This window comes from Pseudonaja textilis, chromosome 3 (genome assembly GCF_049901715.1).
Source record: "Pseudonaja textilis isolate UNSWEBS1 chromosome 3, rPseTex1.2, whole genome shotgun sequence".
Classification (NCBI taxonomy): Eukaryota; Metazoa; Chordata; class Lepidosauria; order Squamata; family Elapidae; genus Pseudonaja; species Pseudonaja textilis.
In genome coordinates, this window is record NC_141992.1 from 100,547,047 (window position 1) to 100,559,043 (window position 11,997).

Here is an 11,997-nt window from a genome sequence, read left to right on the forward strand (position 1 = left end):
CTGGATATTGAACAATTGGAATGATAAGTAATATAAATACTAAGTAAGTAATAATGAGCAATATATGCAAAGAAATAAAGATGGATTTTTGAGTTATGAATGAAATATGGGACAGAGTTTTAGACTTATGCACTAAAATACAGAACATAGAGATTAACTCAGAAATGGTGATGGTAGTAGTAGAAGAAGAAAGAACAAAGAAGTGGGAGGAGCTCGAAAAAACAGAAATCAGTGAAATGGAACAAGAGGAACAACAAATAATACATAAGAAAAAAGAAATTGAACTTGAGATATTAAAGATCGATGTAATAAACAGAGGGGGATATTAAAATTGGATTGCTGATAAATGAAATGGTTAGGAAATTACAGAAAAGAGATCAGAAGAGGGAGGGGATAAATTTTGAGAACTGGGAGAAAAAATATCAGAAAATGATGAAGAATGGAGGAAGGATTAAGGGAAAAAGCCAAAAGATGATAGAGAATGGTAAGCAAGCCAGAAAACAACAGCTTAAGATAGAAGAGGGATTTAGAGATGATGGTTAGCAAGGAAAAGAGGGAGACTCTACATGAAGAGGTACCTTAGTAGTAAAACATATATAATAGATTTTGAGGAATTCGTATTAGGAATTAGGAATTAGGAAGAATAAAAAGGAATAATTAAAATGGAATAGTTATGAAAATAGGACTTTATACTAGGTCAATTAAGTAAGACAGATTAATGCTTATGGAAGATATAAGTGGCTAATACTTAAGGTGGGAAAGGGAAGGCTAAGTGGAGTCTGATAGAGAATAGATATAATTATGTAGTATAGGATAATATTTTAATGAGTTATATATTTTGTTATTCAAAAGGCAATGTGGATACATTATTATAAGTCTGATATTATTGGCAAAAAGAAAATAAGATGGAAAATATATTTGTGCAAAAATGAAGAGTTAGAGGGAAGGGAGCACTTAGAAAATAAAAATATATGCAACAGTAGCAAATGTAATATTGGAAAAGGGATAATATAAATTAAGATGAAATTTTGAATGATTAATGAATTGACATGAATATACTAAGCTGTAATATGTTGAATGCAAGAATATAAGATCAAGAAAGATAGAGATTAGTTAAAAATAAAGAGACTTATATAAAATAATTTATAAGAATATAAAGAAGAAAATTTGGTAATAGATAATGATGTGATGCCAGAAAGCTGTAATGATTAATGAATTGACATGGATAGATTAAATAGTAAATATGCTGAATATAAGAATATGTGATCAAGGAAGATATTGTTTAAAATTAAAGAGACTGACATAAAGTAATTTATGAGACTATAAAGAAGAAAAATTGATAATAGATAATGACGTGATATTAGAAAGCTGTATTTGTGATTGTGGATATGATGGATTTAAAATGTAAAACACCTGGAACCACACTGTTCTCTGAAAGATGTATTCAAATAATTAAAAAATAAAAAACTTTTTTTACCAAAAAAAAGTAATTTGAATTGAATAAGTAGCAAACTGCTCAATATCTCATTAACCTTTCTTTCTCTGATACTTCAACAACTTTGTTTACCCTAAAATTTTTATTTGAAAGGAATTAGCATGTGCATTCATAGGATGTGCATTTTGGTGAAACTTTTTAAAATTATTTTTGCTGGTTGGGTTTATGCAGGTTTTTAATGATTATTTAAACTGTGATAATAAAAAACAAATGTAAGTAACTTTATGGCATACCAGCACAGTATATTGTCTTAAAGAGTAAGTGGTTGTTCAGTCCAATCTACAGTGGGGACCATTGCCTCAATATCTATTGATTTTGCCATAGTATCAAGCAGATGGTGAACGATAATTCACAGCTGGTAAATTTCATGCACTTTCTAGGTTTTAAATAACACATGGCTTGCGGCCAGCCTTCACTGCTGCTTTTCCCCAAATTGTCCCCAACCTATTGTATTGCTTGCTAGTAAGACATTTGAGAGATCATAAGGCTCCCTGCCAAAAATATGATGTTGAATCTTCAGTCATTTCTCTCTTTTTAAATGAAAAGTTCTTCAAGATTCCAACAGGATTTCTATTCTCTTTGTAAATTCTGCAAAGAGAATATTTAATTAGTTGGTTTGACCAAATCCATGGCCAGGAAATACTTTTTTCTCTTGCCATCCTGCTTCTGGAATGTGTGTATACATATATCTCACAGAACCTAGCTTCTCCCCAGGCACTATCCCTCTATTTTCAATTTTTAGTTAACACATTTATATTGGATACGTATCATTCATACACACAGGCTCCTATGCAAGTGTAATTCTTGTGCAAAACTCTGCTCCAGCTTTTGCAAATACCAGCAAAAGCCAAAAGGAGACTGCAAGTTGACACAAAGCATTTTACTGAAGTGTTTATTGCATTCCCTCTTCATGCAATGAGGCAAAGTATTTTATTTTGATGAATGAAAATTTGCTTTAGAAATGTTTTCAAAGGAGAACATTTCAAAGACATTTTCATAGATAAAGTGTGGATGCTTTGCACTTATTTATATATGAGGTAGACCAAACAACTATGTGAATAGGCTGGGTTTTTTCCCCCCACAATAAACTCTCCACTTGTTTGCAGCCTCTGTGTTTGATACATTCCATTCAATCTTAAGAGAAGACAGGAGAATTCTTAATACTGGACTTTTCCCGTAATAGTGCCACTATAATTGATACAGGAGACATTTTTCCTTCAAAGATGGTTGGAGTATTCTTCCTCTGAAGAACAGCAAATCCAGCAATTATAGAGTTAACTCCTTTGAGCCGATAAAGTTCTTGGCAGTCTCACAGACGCTGTTTGCCAAGTCCGATAAGAGAACAGGAATATAAATCACACAAGCTGCCACAACACAGAATACTCGAAGCTTCTCTGAATAAGTCACACGTTGTCCCATACGAAACTCTCAAAGCGAACACACCCACTTTTATTCCCTGTGGGGTGTGTCAGTCCCTCAGCTCAGTCTCTGATTCATCCCTTCCTCCTGCGTTGCAGCTCACACTTTTGCCTGCGACGCTGCCTCGCATCAATCCAGCATTTGTCTGCTTGATTCTCTGTCAGAGGCTCTGATATGCCTTCCTCTTTTTCCTGATTAGTCTCAGGTTTTCCCTCTCGGTTATCTGCTGATACCTGAGGCACAGTCAGGGAGGAAGGCATTGCCAAAGAGGAAGGTCCTGGGGAGGAAGGCATTTCCAAATCCTCCTCTTCCCCATTGTCCGAGTCTTCGTCCTCTAACAATGCAGGCTCAAACCTCAGAGCCACAATATACATACATACATACATACATACATACATACATACATACATACATATTTGTAGATTTTCTTTAAAAAAAAACAAATTTTATTAATTTTACAATTAAAAACAAATCAACAACACATACACGAATAGAAGAGCAAAGAAAAAAAGAACAGAAAAAGAAAGAAAAAGAAGAGAGAAAGAAGAAAAAAGGAGAAAAAAGGAGAAATGAACGCTTAAAAACATTCTCATTTTTGACAGTTTGTAAGATCTTTTCTCTTCTTGATTTATGCCATATACGCACATCTCATCCATATATATATTTATATATCACTCATATAGATTTGTCTTATTCTTTTATGACTTATGATATAAAATCTGTCTTTGATCTAACCATTTATACCAGCAATTCCAATTGTTAAGATATATTGAAGAATCTTTATTTTTAAGGGCTAGGATTAATTTGTCCATTTCTGCACAATCTGAGATTTTTTGGAAGATCATCTGTTCTGTAGGTATGTGAGTTAATTTCCAACATTGAGCAAACGCTAGTCTGGCCGCTGTTAATAGGTGTATTGTTATGTACTTCGCTTTTTTAGGTAGCTGTTTATCGAAAATCCCTAATAGGAAGGACTCTGGTTTATACTCAATCTGTTCTTTTGTTATATCTTCCAGCCAATTTCTAATTTTCTGCCAGTATTTTGGGGTTTCTTTACAGGACCACCACATATGAAAAAGGGTTCCATCTATTCTTTTACATTTCCAACATTTCGGACTCGTGTTGGGGCGCATCTTCGCTAATCTCGAGGGAGGAAGGTGCCATAAACATTTTATAAGCGTTTTCTTTATATGCTGCCGATTTTGTGATCTTATTGTTTCTATTCCAGATCTTTTCCCATTCTATTAATGTGATACTCCGTCCTACGTTCCTACTCCAGGCTATCATATTCCCTTTAACTGTCTCTTCTTCTAACTCTACTTCTAATAGATAATTGTAAAATTTAGTTATATTTTTCTTGTCTGATCCTAATAAAATTTTGTCTAATTGCTGGAGTTTATTGTTAATTCTGAATTCTTTCCAATCTTGTTTGTATCTACTATGAATTTGGAGATATACCCACTGATCTATTTTAAATCCTCGTTCTTGCAGCTCTTGTCGCGATTTCAAATTTCCTTGTGCATCCAATAAATCTTTATATTTGATCATTTTGATAATGTCCAAATTGTTTGGATGAATCATCGACTCCATTGTCGATAACCAAATTGGTACTTTTAGATAGTGTTTTTTCCATATTTTTTTCCAATTGGTTAATAGGGAATCTCTAATTAAATGTCTGTGGAAATATGTCTGATTGACTTTCCCTACCTCCCATAAAAAGGCATGCCACCCTCTCTGCAAATCGTGGCCTTCTAACAATAATGTTCTTTTATTGATTAAATTCACCCAATCTTTTAACCATACTAGAGAGGCTGCTGTATAATATAATTCCCAATTTGGAAGTGCCAATTCTCCCCTGCTCTTCAAATCCTGCATTGCTTTTAAGTTAATTCTAGATTTTTTTCCTTGCCAAATAAATTTAACAGCTATTTTGTTAAGTTCTTCAAAAAGATTTCTGTGTAGTTTAATTGGAATTGTTTGAAATAGGTATAAAATTTTTGGGAGAATATTCATTTTGATAGAAGCAATCCTGCCCAGTAATGAAAGTTGTAGCCTACCCCATGATTCTAGATCTTCCTTTACTTGTTGCAACAATTTGTCATAATTATTCTCCTTAAGTGTCTTGCAGTGTGATGTTAACCATATTCCTAAATATTTAACTTTCTTTGTCACCTGTATTCCCATGACTTCTTCTAAATCTTTTTTCTGTTTTTCTGTTAAATTTTTGGTCATTAGTTTTGTTTTCTTCCTATTAATTTTAAGTCCTGCTACCGCACCAAATTGTTCTAGTTCATTTATCAATTTTTGTCCTCTTTCTATTGGTTCCTCCATAAAAAAGACCATATCATTGGCAAATGCTTGCAGTTTGTATTCTTCTTTCTTAATCTTCAATCCTTTAATCTCTGGATTTTGTCTAATTCGTGATAATAATGTTTCTAGAGAGAAAATGAAGAGCAGGGGTGAGAGTGGGCAACCTTGTCTCACTCCTTTTTCTATTTTTATTGGTGGAGTATATTCCCCGTTTATTATATTAGCCTGCTGTGTATCGTAAATTGTTGTTATGATGTTTTCAAATTTAGTGCCTAAATTCATATTATAAATTTTTAGGTTATCGAATGCCTTTTCTGCATCTAGAAACATAAGTGCAGTTTGTTTTTCGGGGTGGGCTTAATAAAATTCTAAAACATCTACTACCGTTCTTAAATTATTCCTTATCTGTCTAGTCAGGAGAAATCCATTTTGGTCTTCATGTATATACAAATTTAAAATTTGTTTTAATCTGTTAGCTATGATAGAGGTAAATATTTTGTAGTCAGTGTTTAGAAGTGAAATTGGTCTGTAGTTGTTAATATATCTAAGATCAGATTCCTCCTTCGGGATCAGCGAAATCAATGCTCCCCTCCATGAGTCCGGCATCCTGGCTGCCAATAAAACATCACTGAACACTTCCATCATAAGAGGTCCAATTTGTTCCGCAATTGCCTTATATAGTTCTCCCGGGATCCCGTCTGGCCCTGGGGCTTTATTATTCCCCTGATTCTCTATTGCTGATTTCAATTTGGACCAAGTAATATCTTTATTTAATAATTCTATCAATTCTTCCGCGATTACTTTATCTTTCATTTCATCTAAGTAATTTCTTATTCTTCATTGTCTTCATTGACTTCTTCCTTTTTGTATAACTCTTCAAAGTATTTGTGTGCAATGTCTTTTTTCTTTTCTATCTCTTGTTGTATGTCACCCTTCTCGTCTATTAATTGGTAGATCAATCTCTTTTCTTTCTTTTTTTTAATTTATAAGATAACCATCTTCCTGGTTTATTAGCATGCTCAAAGTAAATTTGTTTAGTCATTTTCAAGTTTATTATCATTTTCTCTTGTTCAATTAAATTCAAATTATGTTTGACTGTTATTATCTGATTTTATACTCTTTGATCTTTAGGGATCTTTTGTAATTGGGTTTCTAATTCCTTAATTTGTTGTTGTAGTTTATTTTGTTGAGCATATTTTTCTTTATTTCTCATAGCATTATAAGAGACTGTTATACCTCTTATTACTGCCTTCAATGTATCCCAAATATTTTGTTTCGAGGTTACATCATTAACATTTTCCTTTAAAAAATAGTTTAATTCCTCCTTAAGTTTATTAGTATACTCTTTTTCTCTTATTAATTGGGTGTTTAATGTCCATCTTTTCTTTGGTTTTTTCCTACCTTTCCAAGTTATTTGAATTGGGTTGTGGTCTGCCCATTCATTTGGTAAAATTTCGATTCCTTTTATTTCATTCGCTATTTCCCCATTCATCCACGCCATATCAATTCTTGTCCATATTTGATGCGGGTTAGAATAAAATGTGAATTGTTTTTCTTTGGGGTATAGTCTTCTCCATGAGTCCACCCAATTTGACTCTTTCATTATTTTCTTACATGTCTTAGGAAACTCTCTTTTTCCCCTTTTAGTCTTCCTCGCATTACTATGGTCCTCTTGGTAATCAGCAATAGAGTTGAAATCTCCTATAATACAGATATTCCTTTTTTCAAATCCTGTTATTTGTTGATGTAAATATTTAAAAAAACTCTTTCTGATCTTCATTTGGGGCATAGATTACTACTAATAGAATTGAAATAGTATTAATACAGATCTGTAAAACCAAAGTTCTTCCTTCAGGGTCTGACCAAACTAAATCTGCTTTCAGATCGTCTTTCACGTATATTGCAATCCCCTTCTTTCTTTTTTTTTTGTCTGTTGGTGCAGTAAATAGCTTCCCTAGTTTTGGGCAGTCTAAATATCTTTCATCTACTTTCCTTATGTGGGTTTCTTGTAGGCATATTATGTCGGCATTTTGTTTGGTTAATTTGGCTATTATCCTTTTCCTTTTTGTCATTGAATTTAAACCGTTTATGTTAATGGATAGAAGTTTCTTTTCTTCATTCATTTAATTAGTTCTGTTTCGCTCTTTGTCTCGTGATAATTCCGATCTCTCCTTGTGCTTGCTGGGGACTAGTTTCTTCTCTCTCCTGAGGTGGGTAAACGTTCCCTTGGGTTCTTGAGGGTCCTTCTTTATTATTTCTGTGGTGACTTTGGTCTTCCTGTGAGTTTCTTTCCAATTCCTCCTTATTACTTTGATCTTCCATACCTACTAGTTGTTCATAAAAGTCTTGGGCCCTTTCCATAGAGTCTATTTTGATTTTCTTTTCCTTCCATGAAACTAACATCCCCTCTGGGATTAACCATTTAAATAGTATTCTTTTCTGATTTAGATAAGTAGCTAGAAATTTATAGTCTCGTCTTATTTCTCTTACTTTCCTTGGAATTTGCTTGAGGATCAAAATTTCTTTGCCTTTATACATAATTGTTCCATCTCTGGACATCCTAAATATTATACCTCGGACACTCCTTCTCGCAAAACGAATGTGGACCTATCTCGGGCATTTATGACGTCTCTCATAGTTGGTGCTGACCCTGTAGACTTCATCAAATTCCCTAAGTATATCATCTTTGTCCTTTCCCAGTAGTCTGGCCAGTATTTCTGTCATTAGCTGCTCCAGATCTTCTTCCTTGGATTCCTCAACATTCTGGAATCTCAGGTATGCAGCCGCCTTGTCCATTTCTAGGTAGACCAATGAGTCTTCCATTTCTTTGCTCACATTTTTTAGTTCTTTGTCTACCCTTTCCAATTTCTTTTCCATTCGTTCCGTCCTTGTTTCTACTTCTTTTATCGTTGCTTCATTTTTTTCCAGGGCCTGTTGTATTGTTCCAATTCTGTCCTCGACTTTAAGAATGTCCGCTTTCATCTCAGCTTTTAATCTACCCATCTCCTCTTTTAATTCAGTAATATCTGCTCTTGTTTCATTATGATTTTTTATCATTATTTCTTGAAGTTTTGTCATTGATTCTTGTAGGGTTAACAAAGTTGCTTGAATATTGGCATTCGAGACATTAATTTGTTTTTCCCCTGGTAGCAATTCTTCTATGGTTTTTTGCACTGTAGGGGAAGCTGTTGCCAGGGTGGTTGTTAAGGTCGGGGTAGCCTTCCTTCCAGTTTTCAGGGCCGTGGTCGTTGTAGAAGTCATTTCCTTTAGTATTTGTTTCTGTTGTTGGATTATATTAGTTATGTTATCCCAAATTACCATTCAGTATTATAGCACCTATATTAGAATTCCAATATCTAATTGCTGAGTCCACCTAACTACTAAGTAGTTGTATTCTGTATTCTTAACTAGTAACTGCAATATATAAATATATGTTATTTTTAATCCTAAATCCTCAATCACGTATATAATTTTATACAATCTATGTTCAAATACTATGCAACACTATACAACACAATATAACATTCCATATAATAAATATATATAATAAATAGTATATCAAATCTAACCATGTTTAGGTTTTGTAAGTTTATAAGTATTGTAAATATATATGTATTCTTATCTAACCTTATCTAACCTTATTTGTATATTAAATAGTATTTAAGTATTCTTAGTCACCAGTATTCTTAAACCTAAACAGTATTATTTCTTTCCTCAATAAATTGGTTATATTCACAGACTAAATTATACTATTATAGCATAAAATATTAAATATTAAATCTTATACTTATTGATTAAATAGATCTTAACCTTCTTGCTTTTTTCCCTATCAATCTGGTCGAAGTATGACTATCCCTAATATTGTGAATTAATCAAAACAATTAAATCAGTTATCTAGCAATTCAATATAACAATCAGTATTCCTTTTCTCAATAGATAAATTTATAGTCATTATAAAAAGAAAGTGAACGGAGAGAAAAAATTTGTCATAATACCAAGATATCAGTAAATAGAAGATAAGGCAAAAAGTTAAATAAAGATATGCCAAGGGGAAAAAAGAGAAAAGAAAGAGGGGAGAGCAATAAGAAGATGGGATTTTAGGGTCAGTTTTTAGTCCACCGTTTCTAGGATTCTGCACTTTTTCTTCAAACACACTGGAAGCAGGGAGGTAAAAAGTGCTGAATAATAACTGCCAGTAATCAGTCTCTTCCGAAACTTCCAAGTTACTTTTTTTTTTTTTTTTGTAAATGTTCCTAGGTTCAGTACATTGATTTCCTTCACGTACGACCCCCACTTCAGTTAGTATAGAATAAGATAGAGTTCTCCACAAGGACAGTTAAAAGATCTGTTAAAGAGATAATATCTGATATTTTGTTGCGATGACTTCGGAGTTTCTATGAATCTTGTATAGCACCACGTTACCTCTTCTTCACCAGCCTCGTTCCTCTTCACGTCTTTACTTTAATAAAGTTTATCCTAGCAGGACCATCAAAATAACTGTTCACTCAAGTATTCAAAATTCTCCACAGCATTTTCCTGACCTCATAGTCTTCCCCTTTCGATCATTGTAATCCACACTGTCACTTCAGTCTGCTGAACCTTTTCGCCCATGCTTATCTAGCCTTTGCTTTTTAGCCGCTTTCCTCAGGATTCCGACAGACACTAGCATGAAAATCTTCCTCTCCACCATTAAGCTCTTCCTGCCACCTTTTCTCCACCGATCTTACGAACTGGCATTAACTCGCTTTTCACATCGGAGGCAATCCAGACTTTGGAGACGCCATTGACAGGAGGCTGTCTATTGCACATTGGGCTCTGGGGGGGTGTCTTCTCTTCGCTGCCGGGGGGTTGCCTTCCCCACACTGCAGCCCAAGTATCCCCACACCAACACGAATCTCTCCGGGATTCGAGCACCCTCTGGGGATCGCACCAACCGCAAAAAGAGATATGCTGAAACTGTAGACGGGCTTCTGCACCTCTACTCGTCCTTGCCTTGCCACCGTAAGTCTATATTCGTAGATTTTCACGGGTACAGGGATGCAGGTCTTGGCGTGTTTGGGTCTTTTCCCGTGTAAGATTGAGAGCATCTTGGCAACATTTCAACGAGATCCCACTCGCCATCTTCAGGTTGGTGCTTCCGGCTTTGTGCTTGTGCGAGCAAAGTGTGATTGCAGCTGCCGTCTCCCTATATATACTGGTGGAGAGGTTGGCTGTGTTGCCATTTCTTGATTGGTTGATGGAGTTGATGTTTGCAGATTGGCTGGCTTCTTCTTAAGAACATGTGTGGCTGAGGTATTGGCTGTGTGTCTATCAGCCTCCTATGTTGTAATGACCTGGGTAATGGGCTGTGTGATGACCTTCTGAGTTCTATTGTTGTGACATCCTGGGTCCTGTGCTGTAATCTCCTGGGTTGGCTGTGTTGCAACATCCTGAGGTTTTGTGGTGTAATCTCCTGAGTTCTGTGATGTGATATCCTGAGCGGGTGGCTGTGATGTGATGTTTCAGGTTTTGGTTTGGCTCTGAGTTTGAGGCCTGGATATGTGTTCATGACACGTGTCCGTTTGCTTGGTTTGAGGGTTAGGGTGTGTGGCAGATGGTGATGCAGCCATGGTCTGGTTTCTGGACGGTGGTTGCCCAGCCATCTACATTGGACAAACCAACAGGAGAATAAATGCATGCATCGCAGAACACAAGAACGCAGTCAGAAAAAAAGAAAATACTTCCTCCCTTTTCTAGCACCTTAAAGCCACAGAACATGAAATTAATTTTGAGGGAACCAAATTAATCTCCAATACTGAACACTTCAACAAAAGAATAATCAGGGAAGACATCGAAATAGAGAAACACCCCCATAACATGAATAAACAGGATGATGCCTCCCACCTACCAGACATCTGGAAACTAGCCCGCACCAACAAATGAGTCCCAGCCTTGAAAACCAACACCGGACCCAAAACAACACATGACACCACCACCATTCTCCCTCACCAGACTCAAACCCAAACCCATCCCATAGACAAAAGACAACCACCGTCCAGAAACCAGACCATGGCTGCATCACCAGCTGCCACACACCCTGATCCCTCCAAACCAAGCAAACAGACACATGCCATGAACACATATCCAGGCCTCAAACTCGGAGCCAAACCAAGACCCGGAACGTCACATCACAGTCATCCGCTTAGGATATCACATCACAGAACTCAGGAGGTTACACCACAAAACCTCAGGATGTTGCAACACAGCCAACCCAGGAGATTACAGCACAGGACCCAGGATGTCACAACAATAGAACTCAGAAGGTCATCACACAGCCCATTACCCAGGTCATTACAACATAGGAGGCTGATAGACACACAGCCAATACCTCAGCCATACATGTTCTTAAGAAGAAGCCAGTCAATCTGCAAACATCAACTCCATCAACCAATCAAGAAATGACAAGACAGCCAACCTCCCTACCAGTATATATAGGGAGACAGCAGCTCCGATTACACTTTGCTCGCACAAGCACAAAGCCGGAAGCACCAACTTGAAGATGGCGAGTGGGATCTCATCAAAATGTTGCCAAGATGCTTTCAATCTTACACGGGAAAAGACCCAAACACACCAAGGCCTGCATATAAAATCTATATATCTACATCTATCTATTATCTTATCTATCTATCTATCTATCTATCTATCTATCTATCTATCTATCTATCTATCTATCTATCATCTATCATCTATCTATCTATCTTGTATGAGTCTGCCTCTACAGCCATCTCCTCCAA